We start from the raw sequence: 18,703 nt of genomic DNA on the forward strand, positions 1-18,703 counted from the left end.
ATGCACTCTAGCTTAAAAATATCCACGTTTCAAAACGTTCTTACACGCCGGATTGAAGGGGAACGATTGTTCCTGAACCCTTCACTTGGGAAGAGCCAGCAACTATCATGTTGTTCTTTCTTTCTTCAAACTAAATTCTTGCCACGTTTAGTTTGTTTTTCGTTGTTCTTTTTCCGTTAAAACAGAACAGTTTTCAAAAACCGCAGCACAATATGATCGACGTTAAGGCTCACCAAGCCACCTAAAGACCCATTGGGGAGCTAAAATACTATTTACAGCATCCATTATGAATGTGTACACCATTACACTGAAGGAACCAAAGAAACAAAAATTCAGAATTCAGAAGAAAAGTGGACTCAGGTGACTCTGTAATACCGATCTATCTACAATAACCCAACATCACTGAAAAGAAAATCATACAGCAAAATCAAAAAATAAAAGTAAGACGAAAGAAGTTTCTTACATCCAACTAACTGTAAAAAGAAAGACGAAAGAAGTTTTTACATCCAACTAGCTAATAACACATTCAGTCAACTTAACATAGAAGTCAGCAAAACCTGGATACCACCTCACGGAACCATTCAGTTTCCAATGAAATGAGAAACCGAATGAGCGGATGGCACACCCGCCTCTCTAACAAGAATATGCAAGATCGAATATTGACTACTTCTCATACATAAAACATTTTCAAAACTTCAGATTAGCAGCTATTATGCTCCAAAAATCTTTATCGCGAGCAGTTATTGGTTTTTAAAAAAATTAACTGCCGAACAGTGTTTTAATCGGAAGGCTCATCCACAGCGAAGTCCGGCATGCCCAGGTAGTTAGGGCGCTTGACTGATAATATGATTCGAATCCCCGTCCCACCAAACATGCTCACCCCTTTCAGCCGTGAGGGCGTTATAATGTGACGGTCACTCCCACTAATCGTTGGTAAAGGAGTAGCCCAAGAGTTGTTGACTAGCTGCCTTCCCTCTAGCCTTTAACTGCTAAATTAGGTTAGCGCATATAGCCCTCGTGTAGCTTTGCGCAAAATTCAAAACAAACCAAAAACCAAAACATTCACAGCGTATGTACATTTTTCACGATGGGCTATTGCTGACAGTTCAGTAGGTCGAAATCTTCTGGGTATGAAAGTATCTTGTTCCCATAACAAACCAGAATTTCCACTAATTTAATTTTCGTATTACGAAGACAAAATTGCATATTACTTTCCCCATTAGGTAATTTATAGGGCATCAATCTATAAGAATTCCATGTTATACCTGTAATTGCAGGTAGGAATACAGATATTTATTTCAATTATAATAAAAACTTCCAAAAGTTAATTATTTCCAAACCTTGCTTTTTGGAACAGATGGTAGTGAATTAATATTCTGCGATCTCTTAAAGCGACACCTGTAGGACTTTAAGCGATGATGCGTGAAGATAAAAGTACGCGTATAACTGCAGGATGTGTGTGTGTGTATCAAGTCCATTCCCACTCTCACGAAGGATTAAACACAGCCTGTATGATTCTTCAGAAAGCGTAATGCATGTACAGAAATAATTCAAGAAAGGCTCTCCAGGCTTCTTTGAATGAGCTCCTCCCTTCTATTCGGTATCAAGCTGAACTGTCAAACACAGTTTCTTCTTGAAATACCTCCATTGGAGAGGGCGCTAATACACGAGCGGGCTCGTTTTTTATGTGCTCTCGTTCGTTTCTAGAGATTGCCAATAGCGTCTGGAGCCCGCCAGACAGTCTCAAAGACTTGTAACGTTTACAAACAACAATCAAAGACAAACTGTGCCTGGTGGATACTGGTTCATCGCCGCAATCGTGGGATTGCGTAAGTTCTCTCTATCCAAATGTTGTTAGGCGCTTTATAAATAACATAATTAATTTGCACTGTAAAACTTAAGCGCTTTATAGATAACATAATTAATTTGCGCTGTAAAACTTAAGCGCTTTATAGATAACATAATTAATTTGCGCTGTAAACCTTAAGCGCTTTGTAGATAACATAATTAATTTTCGCTGTAAACCTTAAGCGCTTGATAGATAACATAAGTAATTTGCACTGTAAACCTTAAGCGCTTTATAGATAACATAAGTAATTTGCACTGTAAAACTTAAGCGCTTTATAGATAACATAATTAATTTGCGCTGTAAAACTTAAGCGCTTTATAGATAACATAATTAATTTGTGCTGTAAACCTTAAGCGCTTTATAGATAACATAAGTAATTTGCACTGTAAACCTTAAGCGCTTTATAGATAACATAAGTAATTTGCACTGTAAAACTTAAGCGCTTTATAGATAACATAAGTAATTTGCACTTTAAAACTGTGCGTGTTTGTTCAGTTTAGGTGAAATGCTGAACTATTTTTCTTTTACCTTGTTTTTTTTATTTTAGACAGTTTAGTTTCTCCTTGTTTAATTAAGGATTTTAAGGGTTTTTTATGTTTTTCTCTCACAGTAGCCCAAATTTCTTGTATCAAAGACATGTTTTTGGTAGACGATTAACTTGTGAGATATATTTTCAATTTTACTTGTCATAGCAATGTATTGGTTTGCTATTTATTTGTAGCTAAAATCTACGAGAAAAGAAGAATAAATTGAGTTGGTTTTGTGTCTTAATAGGTTCTGTCGATTTTTTTTTTCTGGAAAAAATATACATGATTAAATCTTAAATGTCGAAATGCCCCCCTAGTGACACAGCGGTATGTCTGCGAACTTATAACGCTAGAAACTGGGTTTCGATACCCGTGGTGGGTAGAGCACAGATAGCCCATTGTGTAGCTTCGTGCTTAATTGCACACAAACAAACAAATGTCGAAATTTGATTCTAACAAAATAAACATTTCCCTAACTGAGACTGATGTAATAGCATACAATGTAGGTCTATGTATGTCTGAGTAAAAATCTGAACCAACTGATAGCACATCTCACAGTCCTGTTTCAATGATGTTACATTGTACTGTCCAGATCTGTTGATATTAGAGCAAAAATTCAAAGATCTACATATGTCACTAGGCGCAATACGAATCGACTGACGTCATAGTCTGTAGTCCCATCTGCCGTTGTCTGAATCTGCTGTTGTTGTCATAATGTACAGTCTATAGACATAATATTATGGCCAGTAGTCCAGACTTGTTGATATCAGAGAACATCTACTGATGCCGTGGAGCACACAGTCCTAATATATTGATGTTTCAGCGCATAATCTAGATATAATAATATCATAACCAGTTACCCCAGATGTGATAGTGCCGCAGTATACTTTGTATAATTTGTATCTACTGATGTTGCAAAGCAAACAGTCCGAATCTCTTAATGTCAGCGTATATCGTCTATATACATATTATCATAACCAGTAGCCATATCTGTTATAGTGTCGTAATGTACAGTTTGTATCTGCTGATGTCACAACGCTCATTCCTAATCTACCGATGTTGTGTAGCACACATTTCTAACCTATTGATGTTTCCACGCACAATCTAGATATAATAATGTCATAACCAGCAATACAGATCTGGTAATGGTAAATTATACAATTTTATCTGCTGATGTTGCAAAGCAAACAGTTCAAACCTATTTAATGTCATAGTATACAATCTATAGATACAATATCATAATCAGTTGCCCAGATCTTCTAGTGTCATAGTGTACAATTTAGATCTACTGGTGTCGCAGTTTATAATCTAAGCCGGCTGATATCACAATTCACAGTCCAGGTCAACTGATAGCAATACATACTGTCCAGATTGGTTAATTCACATCACACAGCTAAGTGTTTACTGCTTACTGTCTATAGTCATTTTGATATCGAATCTCACATTCTAGATATGATATTGTTTCAGTTTACCTCCCAGACATGCTCGCCAAACCAAGTAAACTATCAGCGTAACCAACAGTCAAGGTAATGTCCACTATAAATTTCATGACAATCACAGCATGTATCTCGTTGCCCACATGGACTTCTCAGACCACTTTATTCCTAGTTTTTGGAATACATTTCCGATTGAGTACAGAAAGTAGGAAATAGTTGGTTTCTGCCTTTCATTTTCTACACGACAAATTAGTGTAAAATTCGAATTTTCAACAACATATTTAAAGGTTCGATTAGTTAATTACTTCTGCAAAACTTATACTTACGTTTATATTTAATTGAACTAACATTTAGCTACAGCGATATCATTTTATATAGTCACCAAACATGCTCGCCTTTTTAGCTGTGGGAGGGCGTTATAATGGTATGTTCAATCCCACTATTCGTTGATAAAAGAGAAGCCCAAAAGCTGAGGATGTTGACTATCTGCCTTCCCTCTAGTCTATCACTGCTAAACTGGAGATTGGTAGCACAAATAGATCTCGAGTGGCTTTGCACGAAATTCAAAAGAAACCAAATCAAACAAATAATCTTATATGTAGTTATATATATATATACAACAACAAAGATCTGTGTTCTGAATCGTGTTCATTCCTACATGTATGAATGAATCTGTCAATATGGGAAATGACCTTATTACTTTCTGTATTTGGCGAATCTTTATTGCTGTTAAACAGCAAGCTTGCAGTCAGATGATTGATAATCCTTATGGGGGTAAAAATTATCTTCTTTGTCATTTTTTAACTATATATATTTATGATAATTCGTTTGTGCAGAAACTTACGTTTATATATACATTTTAACATGTAGATATATTGATGAATCAATTTACTTGAACAATCACAGTATGAATAATTAATTATATTACTACAATATATCCTGATGAGGCGAAAATAAAGAAATTGCTAAAATATTTGATACTCAAACAATCAATTAGATTTAGACAGAACTTAATCAATGATTCTGTTGATATGTTTTGATGAACGCCGAAAAGATGTTGTCTCCATTTACAAACTTACTTCACCTAATATTAGTATTCCTTTACCTTATAAATAGCCCCCCCCCCAATGGTCACAGCGGTATGTCTGCGGACTTACAAGCTAGAAACTGGGTTTCGATACCTGTGGTGGGTAAAGCACAGATAGCCCATTGTGTAACTTTGTGCTTAACTACGAACAAACAAACAAAAACTTATATATATATGTATATACGTTATAATTTCTCAGTAATTTAGATATAGCAGAATTTGTAATAAACTAGAATATTAATTTCTAAGATGGACGTTCCCCGTAGTGTTGGCTGTAGGCTTAGGGAATTTGCGACGTTTACATCTGTAGTGCGATTTCTAACGAAGGTTTGGTTTGTTTGGAATTTCGCGCAAAGCTACACAATGGCTATCTGCACTAGCCGTCCCTAATGTAGCAGTGAAAGACTAGGGGAAAGACAGCTAGTCATCACCACTCACCGCCAACTCTTGGGCTACCCCTTTTACAAACGAATAGTGGGATTGACCGTCACATTATAGTGTGATCAGATTTGGTGGGAAGGAGATTCGAACCCGCGACCCTCAGGTTACGAGTTAAGCGCCCTAATCATCTAGCCATGCCAGGCCACGTTAAACAGGAGGGCTATGAGTAAGTCTAGCCTAACTGTATTACTTATCACAATCATGCTGTAGCTTAACATTGTTTTGCTCATTCATTTTCGTTTTAATGCTATTGATCAATAAAATTTCCTGTAGACAGTTTTATACCACGATATTTTAAGAAAACTTTGTATAAAATATTGGTTCATCGGACAAATACATTAACTAGTAAGTATGTCTATTTAATAAAGAGATTTTGTATTTACTTTTTGTTAAGGACAAAAGCAGCACAATAGACTCTCTGAGTTCTGCCCACCGTGGGTATCGAAAGCCGACTCTTAGCGTTATTAGCACTCAGACTGCCGCTGAGCCATTGAGCTTCATAAAGAGATAGAAAATAATAATAAACTTTTATTAAAAATGCCTTTTCAATAGTCATTATAAACCACGTTATTCAAGACTATTTAAACAATAAGTCTTTCTACACAACTTAATTGGGATGTTACTAAACAAAACATATCTATAGGCCTGTCATATACAGGTACACAGGCTATTCTGAATAGAAACCAGTGACGCAAGTTATTTCATTGTGCATATCTTCAAGTTGAATTGAAATAGGTTTCTAGTCTTTATATAGGTTATAATATTTATTCAGGAATTCTATCAATCTTCAACATGTATAATGTGGTATATGAATATAAATGCCCTTTATGTTATATTGGATCCACCACTAGGTTCGAATACAAAAACATGCAAATTTAAGGTTCACGTCATACTCAAGCACCGAGAATGTACCGAATCAGAGTAATGGACCTATGAGTAGAGGATCATTTAAACCCCTAACAAATAAAAAAAGGGAACAGGAACTACTTATAAAGGAAAGTATATTGATCAATAGACTTAATCCGGGATTGAGTGAGCAGAATACTGTGGTTTGTTGATTATTAAACCTCTAAGTGTTAGCGATGCCGTAACTGTGCTTGGGCTTAAATCTAGAGCCCCCCCCCCCCAAAAAAAAAGAAGCATGTGCTGATAACATTATAATTTTTTACTTTTTGAAAAAGAATCTAGATTTAAGGGTGTGGTTTTCTAATACTGTGTATTCTTCACGTCATTTAAACACCTTAAATTATAGTGGAATTAATAACCTTTTAAACAAAGACTTGTCAGATGAGAATAATGTAGCAGAATAAATATAAAAGTTAAAAATAATATTCACTAACTGAGTGAGCTTGTTTTAGCGCAGAGCTACACAATAGGCTATCCGCACTTTGTCCATCCTGAGGAATCGAACCCCAGATTTTAGTGTTACAAATCCATATACTTACTGCTGACCCATTACTAACCGCTAACTGTAACGTAACATAGCTAACTGTAATTCAGCGACATAGTCAAGGTTTAAAGATCTAAGATAATTTGATAACAGGTACTTACATGCCAACCCCCCCAAAAAAAAAAAATCAATGGTTTAATAGTCTGCAATAATTTAATTTACCGTCTTTAAATTTTGGTAACGTGAAACAAGTTTGCTTGTTTCTTTTAAAGTAAAGCCACACTGGGTTATCTGATCTGTACACCGGGGGGAATCGAATATCGGATTTTAGCGTTATAAGTAAACCGTGTAACAAGAGAAAACCTACATTATATTAGTCAATATTAAATTATATAGATCACTTTAGGCAAAAAAAAGAACCTTCGTTAAGTAGTTAGCACACAGAATCACCTACAAAAGTTGTAATATTTTCAAGACCCAAAACTCGAGCGCTTTTGAATACTACCGGTCGATTGTATTAGAAGTAAATCTGTATGTCTATTTTATACCGGTCTGTTGTCTGAAAGGTAAATCAGTATATCTATTTAAAGTTTTGGGTCTCATTTTGAATATATTAAAAAATAAAAAGAACTTTCAATAGCGTTGACTGTATACAATAAGAAAAAACAGACTTGACACGAACTCACATATTTATTCTCCAAGAAAAGTGAACACTTTTGTAAGTTTTTACATTGCTGCTTTGTTTGTTCGCTCGTACTTATAGCTACATTAGTTAAAGTTTTTATGACAAACTGACGAAATTGATTTCATAAAATAAAATATGCTATCTATCTTGCCTATTTCTGCATGCGTGCACCATGTTTATACAAATATTCAGTCTGCATAACTTCAGCAGGGTCCTCAAACAACTTACCTAATATTTAATATTGACGTTTCTTGCCTATACGTATTTTTTTACTGCTGGTATTTTCTTTTGAGCAAGCCTATTCCGTAATAAAAAGCGTTTAGTTTTAAATTCTATTTCAGATTTAGCAAGGAAGTAACATTGTATGTTTAGTGAATATATAATGTGTAGTCCTAATTAAGCCAGTATACTTTCTTTCTATATTTGTTTGAGGGTTATGTAAACTGTTATTTTAGAGAAGAACAAATCATAGTCTAGTGCAAAATATAGATAGTTGAATAAACACTTGCTTTCGATGTTCTAAAAATATTATGCTCAAAAGTGGTCAATCAACTGATCAAGCTCAAAACTGATCAATAAATGAATCAAGTTCTGAGAAAAATACAAGGAATGATTACTAAAATATATGTCGAAACGAGAACATGTAAAGGTAAAACCTGCTCATGGTGTCTAAAACTGATTTAAGCGAGTTTAATTCTAATTTATCCTCACATACCTAAAATAGTGCTGCTGTAATTATAAAGTAAAAATAACCATTAAATTCACCATTAAAAACAATATTTGTGTTAAAAATAGTAAAAGATTGAAATAATCTGGTCAGAGACAAAAAAAATCTAGTTTAGGCAGGTTATACTTGGATCATATATTATGCTTTTACGAACAACCTTGTCCCCACGCCACACAGTGGATGTTGATTGACGATAATGTTATCCGTTCTGATAAAAAAAATAATGTTAAATATTAAAATCCATATTAATGTAAAACATGGCAAAAACTTATATAAAAGTTCCTTTTGGAGAGCTTGTATGATTTATTGTTTCGTAAAGAAATTGTTGTGTTTTTTCGTTTACTGAAACGTAAAAAAAAAATACCTCGTGAGATTCATCTCAATCTTTGTTGCATGAAATTTTGAAACAAACCAAAACATCTAAAAACAGCAATTTATTTATAAAAAAGATTGCAGTCACTCTAATTTGACTCACTACAAGTTTCTATACGCGTTCTTAAAAGTCAAATCTATTTTTTTTAAGTAATCCATCCATAAAACTAAATTATTTGTTTATAAGCAACTGAAACTACATACAATCAATCGACCGAAAACTTAGATTGGAATATAAAATGATTAAGCTATCGAGTATAACTGGTATATAATCTTAATTTTTGCAACAAAAACGAACTTAACTTCATAAAAATTTGTGCACCACCGATCACTTAAATAATTAACTTGCTCTCACAGAAAATATACTCATACTGCCATATTACATTTGCTTCAACTAATATTTAGTGGTAAGCAAAGGACTGTACATCAAGACCAAACAAACTGCTTACATTTCACCATTATATGAAGCCTACTTTATTTATTTGCCTCGCTTTGCCACACAGCACAGGGGATCTGTGAATTCAGCGAAACTAGTTTGCTGCAGTAAAAGGAGCGAATCAAATAATAGATTAGGCCTCTACATCTTCTTTTCTTCACTACAATTTATGGTGTAGTCAGTAAATTAATAACTAAAAAATTAAGGCTTTCAATTCCAGTTCTCTCACAATAGAAATTTAGGTATATATATATATATATATATCAAAAATTCGTTTAACCTTCGGGGTCAGTTTTTAAAGACTTCAAATTAAGGTCAACACTAAATGTTTCGTTTTCATAGACTATGCTATAAATACGGATTTCTTAAGCACTGGTGTTATGCTTTTACGAACAACCTTGTCCATGATTATCTCTAACCCCCATGCCACACATTGGATGTTGATTGACGATAATGTTATCCGTTCTGATAAAAAAAATAATGTTAAATGTTAAAATCCATATTAATGTAAAACATAGGTTTAAGCCCTAAAAATTTGAGTGCTCTGATTAGATTTACCATTGTAATAAAAGGACATTAAAATACAACTTATTAAAAATGAATTTTAGACTGGGTTAATGTGTGTTGATAGGGTTTCCACGGGAGTATTTATCGTTTTAATTATTTTTTTACGTGTGTTCTAGTAAAATCCATACACAGAATTATCTTTACTGAAAAAAAGAGCGTTAATTAGACCACATACAACACATACATACACCAACATGAAAGTTCGTTTATATTCTCAGTTTAAACAAAATGACCAGTGATACTTCAGGCAATATGAGATTAAATAAGAATGAAATAATACTAGGTTTCATTAAATCAAAGAGGTTTATCTAATTAAGAGAAGTATTTTTCAAAGATATATTTGGTGGATGTCTTAGGTAATTCGTTGTTTTCCACGTTATACGTTTTTCCAACTTTTTGTTTATAAAACCTATTTCGTTTAAGATTTTGTTCATCATGTATTAAAAGTTTATGTATTCCAAAAAAGACATATGTTCAGAAGGAAAATATTTTTATTAAACTTCAAAAATAATATATATGCTCAGCATTTTCTTATTTTAAGTAATCCAATAGTAGAGGACATCACTAAATAAATATCGGATTTCATCAGAATTTTCAAAAAATTCAGTTGCGTCTTAACATACTTAAACATTTATCATTCTTTAGGGCATTTTGGTACACTTAACTATTAGCTCTTAATAGAAAATGTTTACTACAAAAGCCTACACTAACTTTGGTAGGTTAACATCCCCTAATGTGTACTAAATAAACTGAGACGATTAGAATATGATGTCTAGAGAAACAAATGAGCGATTGACACCCATAAATGGGATAACTCTAATACAAACAAACCTCCATAAATAAGCGTTCTGCAAAATTATATTTTTAAATGCATAATTATTCGCTATCTACGAGCTAGAAGGTTATCCAAGTAAACATAATATGCATTAAACTTGATCGATAATAAACACGTATGTTGAATTACGTTTGATAGAATCACGTTCAAGAAATTCGTATTTTTTACCATCAATGATTAATTTTAAATACTTACGGTAAGGCTTTGGCGATCATATATTAATCGTTCTTATGGTAAGTAGTCTATACGATCAGCTAAGTCTAGGTATTAATTAGTAACTAATTTTCTTACATTTATTTATTTGTTATGATATTCATAACTAAGTATTTATTAGTTTTTATCCTACGTATCATCTGATAATCTGTTATTGTCTTAAGGGAAGTCCTGAGAAAGACTATTTTTGCGTTGGGTGTGGCTAGGAATCGATCCTGGGTCTTTTCGCTGAAATAAGCTTACTTGAATGAGCATGGAAGTTTGTTGGGTTTTTTTCTAAACGTCGTTGCTATGTGCTGTATTGGAGGCTGTGTGAGCTCTTATTTTATTGGAAGTAATTCGTGCATTTCTTCTTAACCAACCAATGACTTCCTTTATCACTTCTCCATTATTTTTCTTCTTTTTTTATCGGTTTCTGGCCGTACATGTTGTCAACTAAATACCTTTAGTTAGAATTTCTAAAACAAAATTCGTCCATCTTCGCCGGCAGGTTTTTGAGATTAGAATTTAGGGTTTAATAACTGATAGATAACTACTGCCACTCCATAATTCTGTCTGCAGAAATGTTGGTTTGTTGAATTTCGCACAAAGCTACTCGAGGGCTATCTGCGCTTGTTATTTAAAATTGATAGACTAGACGGAAGCCAGCTAGTCAACACAACAAACTTTTAGCTCTTGGGCTGCTCTTTACCAACGAAAAGTGGGATTTACCGTCACATTATAATGTCCCAATCGTTGAAAGAATAATAACGAAATTCGATCCCAACATCCACAGATTGTCGAGCGCTCTAACCACCGAGCTATGCCAGACCGTCTGCAAAAATAATGTACAAGTTATTCGTATAAATATAAGTAAAATACTGAGGGTAAATGTTAATTGGATGAATGTCTTTAGTCAGAAGAACTTCATTTGGTAATAATTAAATAACCATAATGAAAATGGCATCTATAAAATGAAATGAAAAAAAAACATTACCCAGATTTTGTTAATAGGAATGTGTATGAAAGCCTCACTACATTAACCAAAATACACGTGTCTGATATCAAAGTGTTTGTTTGTTTGTTGTTAAGCACAAAACTGCACTATATAAACACGTACAAGATACTCGTATGGTCAGTGCTTTATAATTAGCTATTGGGCGTCATCTCTACCTTCGATGTTATTATGAGTTAGGTGTGTTTGATATTAATTTGTTATACCACAACTTGACTCTTTTTCTCACATTTTTTCTCACTATGGGTATCACAACCCAATTTTTAACGTCATGAGTCCTCAGTCTTACCGCTAAGCCACTGAGTGGGCCTATAAGTATGGGACCTTTTGTCCCGCGCTCAACACAAGTATGTACGGTTCAAAATAAAATACTAGAAAGACGTTGTCTACGCCCCCTCGCCACCATCCACCACTTTTAAGTTACCAAGTGCCTTTTCTAATGACATTATAATCATGTCATCTTGTACATGATAACACCATTAGAATCAGTAAAGTGCGAAATTTTAGATCACATTTAATTCAGCATATCACGGATAGCGTTATTAGATTCATTTCGTTATAAAACTTTGTTCTAAATTTTATGATGCAGTAAAGTTTATCTACTTAAGATTCTGTAATCGCAATAGATGATACAATTAACATTAAAACAGGATCAAAACTTTACTAACGAATAAGCAAAACGAGTATTGTTGCCTCTGTTGTACGCTTACTTCACAACTTTGTCCATTTCGTATTTAAATATGTAATGTTTTCTTACCGGCAAATGAATTATGAAGTACGTGATAAATCACGTAGACATAGAAGAGGTAGCTGTCTACCACTAGCTAAAAATTATTCTAGATATCCTTTTATGAAGCATTGGTTCTGCTTCTTGCAAGCATTATAATTCATTTTAAGCAGTTTCAAGTAGCACTTGGGAAAACTAAACCAGGTGATGCTTTTCTTATTTCTTATTGGTCTTTGGTTTGCTCCACAGTGTATTATGAGTCTATTTTATATCGAGTGGTCTGGGATATTCTGTTACGTAACTCACCTCCATCTCATATGCCACACTACACGGGCCTCATTTCTACCTTCGATGTTATTCTGAGGTAGGTATGTTTAGTCTTAACTTGTTATGCCACAACTGGACTGTTTTCTCACATTTTGTTCAAGACAAGACACACTTAAATATGAACTTCATCTTGTTTGCAAAATTTATTCAAGTATTTCTTTGTTCATAGTTATCTTGCATAACATTGAGCCTACCATTCTTCTACTCTCCTTCTCTTAGTTTAACAAATAAAATTGGTTGCTCTATAGTTGTCTTCCACTAAATGGTCTTTTACCTTCCTATTGCCTTGAATGTTTTTCTAGGTTTAAGGGTTTTATCTTAGTTTCAAGATAGATGGTTTGTGCCTTCTTTATCTATACTTTTGTCATCAAACATAAGTGTCGCTTTGTTAGCCTTTCTTCTTGCACTAGGTTAGGTAATCTCAGAAACCTGCAGTTATTTCTCTGATCCATTTATCTCGTATTCTTTAAGCAGTTTTCTGTCTTTCTAATCATCTGTTTCCGCCTCTCAAAATGTTATATGAGTTTCAGATGTCATTTATTACTTTCTCGATTGGAAGTTTTCAAGTGCAAAATCGGAACATCTGGTAATAAATGTGTAGATGATCTCACTAAAAAGCTTTTGGTAAGCCTAAAATGTCAATACCCTTTCAACTTTGGTATTAGCAATGTTTGACTGTATTTTATTCCTCAAACGTTGATTATCTTTCTTTGAATATATTTACCTTTGACGTCTTTCCTCTGTTCCTCATACTGTCTTGGCTCTCCTCAACAGAAATGAAGCTTGTACTTTTCTCCATGGAGAAGAGATAATATTGGAGTAATATTAGAATGTTGGATTATTCTTTTTACTCGCTCCAAGGTATCATTCTTTGTCAGGTTATTAGTAAACTTCAGTTGCATTTTACTCTCTATAATTCAGTAGTTAAAAATAAATATATATAATCATAAATATAATATAAATATACCATGCATTTATTCAGTAGGTAGAGAAAAGCTTCTTCCGAATTTTAAATTTCCAACCCCAACTCTTTCCGTTGTTTTTAGATTCTTTTAATTGTATCTCTCAAGCCAATGATAAATCACGAAACTTCAATTCTTGCATTGCCCAAATTGTAAACTCGTTATTTTTATTATTGGTATGTTTTACTTACATTGAATACTTCATCAATCAGATACATTTTTAAAATAGTCAGCTTTATATTATACTTTCAAGAAAAGATTTTCAGAAATCAGTAATTTATAATGGTATTTGTTTTACAAAACTGGCATAAATTCAATTTTACTCAGTCTAAACCTCTAGCCTAGCATTATATTCTATAATGTTATTACTATCTACTTTACAACATACAAACTGTGATATTCTCAGTTTAAATAACTTCAGCAAAGATTAAGTAGGTCTGCTTTATAATGAAAACATTAATCAGAATAATTACAGAGTTATTTGAATTAAACTAAACTAACTGAATTTTAAGTTAAGGAAATAAATAGACTGAAACTTACATAAAGTGAAGAACAATTTTTATTTATGTCTAAAGCAACAAAACAGTGCGCTTATTCGCCTTCTACAGGATCTGTGAATCAGTAAACAGCTTTGGTCTTTCAAGACGTTTTCCTGTCAGCTGACTCACGCTAGAAACCAAGAAAGGCTCTGTGAATCCAATGCTTCTTACTTAACAGGAAACGTCAGAGTTACCCATAGTGATCAGTGATATCCGCGTGAGTGATCGTTCTCATACAACCTCTAGATATCATTTACTCGGACAGTAAAGACTTATTGTTGTTGAACTTCCTGCAAACTGTGGTACGTCACAAGAATATCTTCGCAGGCAAAACACAGGTATCATCTTCAAGAGAACAAAAAAACAAAGGTAGCTAGAACTAAATTAACTCATTAGTTTCCTAAACCACGTGTTCATATGAAAAGTGAATAGAATTAGACTAAGCGAAAAGTTTTGGAAATTCATGTATTAATATAAGAAAGTATAAAATACATGGTACGCTTACACACCACTAAAGTATATATCTTCAAAATCATCTGTGAAAAGCAATTTAGCAAATAATATATTATTTAAGTTTTAATAAACAGTTGCAAATGAAAGTTTGAAACTTCTAATTGTAAATATTAGATAGTAACAACGTTTGCAATATGTTTAGGAATAATCCAAATAAATCATTTATAGATTTTATTCTGATAATTATATAGCTAAATCAGGTCATGGTAAATACGTACAAAAACATTTTTGCTAACTTTTCTATATTTTTAAAAGGATTACGTCTCATTATCTTTTGGATCATATGGGATATGGATTTATACATGTTGTTTGAAGATAGAAGTTGAAGTATGTGGCCATTTATTTTTTGTAAAATATCGATTGTGATATGACTCATAACCATCTTTTCACTCTTGTAAAAATCAAATGATGTTATTTTTCTTTACGCTCTTATTTTCTTCGTTTTATAACATATATACATATATAAAATATCTCGTAAGCAAATAGATGGGGTTTCCATTCTGATAAAACATTCTACACATAACCTTACCTATGAGTAGGACTGACTGAATGGCTTTGACAGATCTTTCTTTTTCTGGAACTATAACGTTTCAACCGTTATCGAAGAGCCGGAAAAAATCTGTCACAGTTGATTTGGCTTTCTATTTCTCCAAAACGAGGTCTTAGTCTATGGACTTAGTAGATGTGTAAAATTCCGTAGCTGGAAAGACATATTTTAAAAAGAAGTTATATTGTCGTTGCACTGAAAAACAAACAGAGTGGTTTATTATAGAATATATCATAAAAGATAAAATAGTAGTAATCTTACAAAAGATGGAGTGTGGTGCATTTTAATTGGGAAAAGTAGGCACAGCCTTCGACTTGAACATTTTAATAGCCAACTAAAATTATTTATTTTTATCATGTTTTACCTAAAGCGAATTTGAATTAATGAAAAGGGGCTCATTAATTACATAGTTCTTATGAATTTGAAGAACCATTTACATGCAAAACATTGACTAAACTTAGCTTTACTTGTGTTATTCTAACGCTATCATGTCTTTTTCGAAATTTTGTTACGAAAATCAAAAGGGTAAAGAGAAGGGCTCGTGTAGAGTAAATATCCTTCTTAATTCCAAATATCTTTTGATATACCTGTTAATATCTTGAACACTTTCACTACTCCCCGATTATGTCACAGCTGGTAACCTACACCATGATCTGAAATGTGCTTAATCAGTGTTCTTCAGTCTAGTGAGCCCAATAAACCTTAATATTGTAAAACATACTCAAATATTTGTTATAGTACAAATATTACAATGATAATAATCATATATGTATTTTTGTAATTAATAGTAAAGCAGAATGTAATTTCATCTATCTGAGTAAAAAAGGTATCTCTGTAAACGCTATCAAAGTTTATTGAAACCCTTTGTTTGGGTCTTTATTCCACAATCGCTAATTTAATTTACAGTATATTACCAAAAGCTACTGATTAAGACTCTTCTTTCTTTGAAGGCGATTTTTGAGAATATTCATAATTCTTGATTTCCAACAATTTACAAAAGACTAGCTGTAATTTTGAAAAATGATTTGCACGTGCTAATACATTGCTGTTCCGCTGCAGATGTAAGCTTTTCGCCATAGTTGTATATTCATACACAACTACTAATAAGGTCATCAGAAAATCGCCCCCCAGTGGCACAGCGGTATGTCTGCGAAATTAAAATGCTAGAATCCGGGTTTCGATACCCATGGTGGGCAGAGCACAGATAGCCATTGTGTAGCTTTGTGCTTAATTACAAACAAACAAATACTAAAAAAATCACATCAGAGCCGGTTCGACATTATTTTATACGTACGATACTGAATAGTTATTGAAAATGGCAGGTGTTTAAATTCTTGTTATTAATAGTATATGGAACTGGTCTCTATGAAAATATTACCTGCCCGTAAAGTGTTATAGTTGAAGCTAATAAACTAACAGTTTGGTTTTAAATGAGTTGAGAACTTGAATATTTTAAAATAATCGCTATAGATCATTAAACTTTCAAACATACGGACACATACAAGAGTAGAGTGGGACTAAATTGGTTTAGTTTTTCGTGTACTGTTAGAACTTTATAGAACATATACTGTGTCATCTTTGTGAAGTTGCCATGTTTTATTATCGGGTTCTTTATCAACTGATTCTAATAAGGATATTAGGTTATTTTAAAAGAGAGAGAGAATGGGGATAATTTACCTTAGCTTGTCCGACATTACGCTGGACCAGTAAAAATGCAGAAAGTGATGTTAACACTTCGTGAAATCGTGTAAAGTGGGTTGCGAGAAACGTCGTTCTAATCAATTCTGGAAGCAACGTTTCGGCCTGGCAGAGCCTGGTGGTTAAGGTGCTAGACTCGCAATCTGAGGGTCTCGGGTTCGAATCCTCGTCACCAAACATGCTGACCCTTCCAGCCGTGGGGACGTTATAATGTTACGGTCAATCCCAACGGTGGTGTTGACTAGTTGCTAAATTAGGGATGGTTAGCACAGATAGCCCTCATGTAACTTTGCGATAGATTTCAAACCAAACAACGTTTCGTTTATATGGGCTGCCGCAAATTTGATATAGGTATTAGTAACTTTTACATTTATTTAAAAAGCAAGGTAAGTAATACTACCGATAAAATGCAGTAAAAACTGGTTCAATGTAAAAGCTTCAGACACTACGATTAAACGTAATCCGAACAAGCACTAATTTTTTCATAATCATGGTTAAAATGTTAGGTTTACATTACATGCAAAGTTGACGTCATTAAACTGCAGTTCTGACACACCTTCAAGTAACCCTAAATTTCAAGTTTCATTATTTAAATGTAATGGAGTACGTGCAGCATGCAGAAAAATAGCATCTTTAGTGTTTTTAATAGAAATTTTAAAGCTAACAATACATTTTGAAGTAATTATTCGAGTATCCTAAAATCGTTTGCAAGATTTTGTATCAAAAACTATTTAACTGCTTGTTCCCACGATTTCGTGCGTTACTTCCTCTGTTGGTGTATCATCGCCAATAATACACTTATCATGGTCTTTACTTTTCTTGATTATTAAATTTTATAGCTGCATAAGTATCTTTTTTTTACAGTATATTGTGGGAAGAATCCGCATGTCAAGCTAAATATCGTATTTCCCTTCTCTGTAAAACTATATTTAAGGGTATTAAAGATATTTTCAAATCAAATAAAGGAAAATATTAATCACCGTAATTATTATAGGATATACCTTTATTAGATTACATAAAATTAAATTTACCAGTTAGTCTAATTAACTCTCTAACTCAACTTATCTCAGAATGCTGTTATATAGCACATCCACGGCCCCAAAGTGCGAAGCGCGTTTTTTTGGGCAACAGGTTGCGGAAACTGATTCGTATGATTCACAGTCAGGACACGATGACAACTAAACCACGCCCGGTGCGTTAAATGTATTAAATAAAAATTATTATTAATGTTTTTAGCTTGCTTTGACGTGTACGCTGATAGAATTATTAAATAATACTACTACGTAGTTTTCTTGCTATTAACTCTAGAGATATACGACTTTGAAAATAATACCAGCACCCAGAGGGTGTTCACGGGTTTAGCCTGAATGGTTTATGAGATTTCTTATGTTATATGCCTGTGTGTATGAAGGATGTCACTAAAAAAGTGACGGAGAACTATTTGCCTGAAGCTTTTTACTAGTGATGAAGTAGTCTAACGTTCAGAATCCAGCCATGCACCTTTTCAATTAATTGCTCATGCTCTGGAAGAACCTTTTTTTTTAAAGTGACAAACTTTACATAGGCCTATATAATATATATATATATATATAATAGTTTGTTAAACATTATTGAAACTTCTTGTAACATTCGTCTGATAAAGATATTCTTACCTATGCTATACTAAAACTTATCATCAGTACTTCGCTCATTATGTAGCTATTTTTATATGTCCTACTATCATTCTGAATGATTTAAACTAGCATTGCACATACAGATAGATCAACGCGAGTCAGATACAGTCGTGCTAAACATTTCAACTTTACCTATACTGACATTAAAATGTATCATT

At 33.3% G+C, this 18,703-nt stretch overlaps 1 protein-coding gene across 4 annotated transcripts in view; it reads left to right on the forward strand.

Annotated features, from left to right (window-relative positions):
- Positions 1-1,489: 1,489 nt before the first annotated feature.
- Positions 1,490-18,703, forward strand: part of LOC106478511 (NACHT domain- and WD repeat-containing protein 1-like) — a 164,530-nt gene continuing 147,316 nt past the window's right edge. For 3 of the 4 annotated variants that reach the window (XM_022382126.1, XM_022382129.1, XM_022382130.1), the window contains exon 1: positions 1,490-1,829. The gene's annotated coding sequence lies outside the window, so the exon portion shown is untranslated. Of the gene's footprint in view, positions 1,830-14,347; positions 14,484-18,703 lie in introns of those variants that run through there. The other variant, XM_022382127.1, reaches the window with a different exon arrangement.

Source organism: Limulus polyphemus, unplaced genomic scaffold, assembly GCF_000517525.1.
Source record: "Limulus polyphemus unplaced genomic scaffold, Limulus_polyphemus-2.1.2 Scaffold219, whole genome shotgun sequence".
NCBI lineage: Eukaryota > Metazoa > Arthropoda > Merostomata > Xiphosura > Limulidae > Limulus > Limulus polyphemus.